The sequence below is a fragment of the Nicotiana tabacum genome, chromosome 6, assembly GCF_000715075.1.
Source record: "Nicotiana tabacum cultivar K326 chromosome 6, ASM71507v2, whole genome shotgun sequence".
Taxonomy (NCBI): Eukaryota; Viridiplantae; Streptophyta; class Magnoliopsida; order Solanales; family Solanaceae; genus Nicotiana; species Nicotiana tabacum.
This window is the reverse complement of record NC_134085.1, coordinates 5088064-5092312: the sequence shown is the minus strand read 5'-3', so window position 1 is coordinate 5092312 and position 4249 is coordinate 5088064. Positions and strand designations below refer to the sequence as shown.

Sequence of the window (4249 nt, the reverse complement as noted above, 5' to 3'; positions counted from 1 at the left end):
ATTAAATTATGAAGATTAAAAGTTAAGCTACAATCTAAATCCAACAAACTTTAGCACAATAAAAACTTTTAATACTAAAGGCAAATGGATCTAAAAGTCTCGATATAAGAACGGACAAAGACAACAAAACAAAGCTGCAACTTTAAGTTGGACATCATAATCATTCACCCATCAAAAGTGACTAAGCCAAACATACAATTTAGCTCAACTTTAGGTCATTCACTATGGCAGATTCAGAAGTTGTAGACTACAGGTTTAAGACGGGTCCAACCTATAGGCAGCAGAATTAGTGAATTCTATTTCGAAATCATGCATAAATCGTATTACAAGCACACTACGAAAGATTGACTACCTAAGCTATTGAGTCCTCAAATTTCCACATTGTGCAAAGACTTGGAATCGAAGTAAGACCACTGAATTTCATAAGCGGAAAAAGTAGCAAGCAAATTGAGAAGACCAAAGTATTCCATCTCTAATAATCCATCGTCAATAACATGAAAAAGTAACGTAAGACTTTTGAAGTGGGTAGCTCCAATTACTAGTGACTAAGCAAGAACCAAACCCCTGTTGAAACATATAAAATGGCGCTGAAAGCTAGCTGGTAAATAATTCACTTAATGCCCCGCCAAAATACCAATTAGGTTCAGCAAACCTCAAACTACTATAGTAGCAAAATTCTGGTGCTTCAATCAATCAACTCGCAAGTAACTATCATTTTGTCAATATATGCTAGAGTAATTTCTAAACAAATCCATTCAACAAATTACCAGGGAAACACAAAACACCAGAACACAGGGAGAGGGAGAGGACAATACTGAATCTGCAGATTCAATAAAGAAACTCATTTTTAAACAAACTTGCCAAACATCCAAAACTGTTGCTAAGAACTCTAAGTTCTATCTCTTTGAGATTTAGAAGAATATGGAGAACTCAAAGCCAATGGTAATCTAAAACTAACTTCCACTAATCTTAATAAACCACAGAAACCAAGTCATGATAATTAACTTGTTGCAAATATGACGAACTCATTTTGCTTAAAAGTACTTTTATAGGACTAACGAAACAAATTTAAACCTCATTTCCTACTAAAAACTATACGAGGCAATATGGGCAGAATACTACCTCATTTTCATGGAGTGTGTCAAACAATGAAACATAGATTCACCCCAATCAGGTCGAATTTACACTCATTTAATACTACCAAACTAATCGTAGAAATTGGAGAAGAAGCGGACAACCAAATTAAAGGAAAAAAACTAAACGATAAAAAATCGCAAACACACAGATTACATGGAAAAATAGAAAAAGGAATAAGGTAAAGAACCTGTTAATTTGGAATTTTTTCACTAATAACTGAAAATTACATTGTCTTGCTCCAAAATACCACTCAGGCAGTAACAATATCGAGTGGAAATTGCAAACCAAAATCCGAATCGCAAAAAATAACTCGGACAAAACTCGGACAACACCAAGCGACCCACAGAACAACAAACAATTTCAAACAAACTCCATCACAAGCAAGATTGTGTCACGACCCAATTCCCGAACCTGGTCGTGATGACACCTCTCATGAAGACAAGGCCAGCCATTCAACCCAATTCACCCTTTTAAGACAATTAATAAACACAATTATAGTATAAACATGGTTTAATAATATCCAATAGCGGAAAATATTGATAAAATACGGAAATCCAACCCAACTCAGCCCTAACCGGGGTGTCACAAGTCATGAGCTACTACAGAGTTTACTAAAATTCTACAAAGTATGGAATTAGAAACGACATCTGAAGATATCATAAATATAGAAAATAAGGGAGAAAACAGGTCTGCGAACGCCATACAGCTACCTCGATAACTCCGATGAAAACTGAACAGCAGAAAACTCGCTCTATGCCTCAGGAATACCTGTACCTGCACACATGGTGCAGGGAGTAATATGAGTACTCCGACCCAGTGAGTAATAAATATAAATAATAACTGAAGGTAAGAAAACACGTTAAGTCACACAACACTCTATACAGAAGCAGTAAAATCATTTAAAATAACAATTCAGTGAAACATCATGTGAAATTTCTTTTAAACCAGTAAAAAAAGATAATTTGGCAGTAAAATGACGAGTAGAAATTTGCCTTTCGGGCTCAATATCAAAACAACAAGTAGAAATCTGCCCCTCGGGCTCAGTATCAAAATAATAAGTAGAAATCTGCCCCTCGGGCTCAGTATCAAAATAATAAGTAGAAATCTGCCCCTCGGGCTCAGTATCTCAGAACAGTATCAGCCCATCGGGCTCAGTATCTCAGAACAGTATCAGCCCATCAGGCTCAGAACAGTATGAAGCAACCAGTCAATAAAATAAGAGCACATAATTATTATGGCGGATAATGCAGATGAGGAATAAATGCATGAGTGCAATGCAATGCATATGACGGTACCCTCTGGTACCCACTGCGGCGTGCAGCCCGAGCCATCCATATTTATTTATCGTCGACGGCGCTCACTGGGGTTGTGTACAGACTCCGGAGGGGCTCCTACAACCCAAGCGCAATAACAAGCCATCTCGTGACATCAATCAAGTCCTGGTTAGTCATTGTTATCTGACCAATTTATATCACACAGTGCCATTGTTACCACTGTTTCAAGTCACATCATACAGTGTCATTGTTACCACTGTTTCAAATCACTGCTGCGGCGCGCAGCCTGATCCATGCTCAGCCCATAAATCATAATAAGCCCCTTGGGCATTTGTAAAATAGTAGTTCTCAGCCCGAAATATCATTTAGAAATATCATTTAAGTTTTCAAATCTTAGAAAGATGGCTGAGTTTGCAAAACAGTATTTAAAACCTTGGACTGAGAACAAATGATATGCATGCATGCGAAAACAGTGATGTCAATCCCTGAAGGATTCAAATAATTGGCAAGAAGCCCAAATGTAACAATTAAATCCAAGTAAGGATGATTTTCAATTTAGTTCAAGTAGAAAACACGGTAAAAACATCTCTCGGGACGGACTAAGTCACAATCCCCAATGGTGCTCTACCCCATGCCCGTTATCCGGCGTGCAAGTCACCTCAATATAGCGTTACGATGTGAAATTCCGGGGTTTCAAACCCCCAGGATATCATTTACATCAATTACTCACCTCAAACCGGATACTTCTTTAGCTCGCGACGCCTTTTCCCCTCGAATTGGCCTCCACGTGCGTCGAATCTTCCCAAAATCACAGCGAATATGTCGCATTATGCTAAAGGGACAATACCCAATCGAAAGCATTCGAAAAATATCAAAATTCACGAATTTGACAAAACCCGAGCCCCGGGTCCACGTCTCAAAACTCAAAAATTTTTATACCAAAATGTTCTTCGTCCTCTCACGAGTCCGTACATATAAATAACACAAAAATCGGAGCTCGTTTGACCCTTCAAATCAACCCTAGAAATCTCAAAAGCACAAGCCCTAAAACCCCACTTTTCTACTGATTTTCATGTTCTAATTCACATATAATCTTGTATTTAACTTGGAAATAAGTAGAAACAACTCACCTTTGATGCTTGATAAAATCCCCCTTGAAATTCTCTCCAAAATCATCCAAGCCAAATGAAAGAAATGAAAGAAATAAGCCAAATCCGTGTTTAAAGAATCTGTCCGTGCTTCGTCGAGTTGTACCTTGCACTTGTGCTATACAAGTTGTACATCCTATTAATATTTTCCCTTGTCGGACACCTTCTGTTTAAACACCCATAACGTCTTGTATAAATATTGAAATTACAAACGGTTTAAATATTTAGAAACTAGACTCGAAGATCTTTAATTTGATAGGTTGTACACCATATAACTCTTTATATATCCCGAGATATGAGCTTCCAAAGTTGGCTCCATGAAATCAGAAAATTCTGGAGAAACTGCTCTACCAGTCATCTTCAATCAATCATAACTTTCTCTACAGATGTCCAAATTACGATTTCCTTAGCTTTCTGGAAACTAGACACGAAGGAATACAACTTTTGTTTTTGAATCATCTCAATATTCCTTGTAGATCAAAAGATATAGGCCTACGAAGTACTCTCGACGACTGCACGTTTGCTGTCCAAAGACAGCTTAGCAGCAGAAATTGCAGCAACTTTTTCTTTTCTTTTTGGGTCCGAATTCCATTCCGTTAACCTTCCGAAATCCACCTGATGCCCTCGGGACCTTAACCAATTATATCAACATGTCCCACAATATCATTCAAACTTGTCCCAACCTTTGGA

The 4249-nt window shown here is 37.8% G+C and overlaps 1 long non-coding RNA gene across 1 annotated transcript; it reads right to left on the bottom strand.

Annotated features, from left to right (window-relative positions):
* Window positions 1-1353: 1353 nt before the first annotated feature.
* On the bottom strand, window positions 1354-3637 carry LOC142181447 (uncharacterized). Its single transcript, XR_012710094.1, has 3 exons — window positions 3542-3637; window positions 3142-3243; window positions 1354-1911 (listed from the first exon to the last, which is right to left on the bottom strand). It is a non-coding gene; the product is annotated as an uncharacterized LOC142181447 (long non-coding RNA).
* Between the last annotated feature and the right edge of the window lie 612 nt (window positions 3638-4249).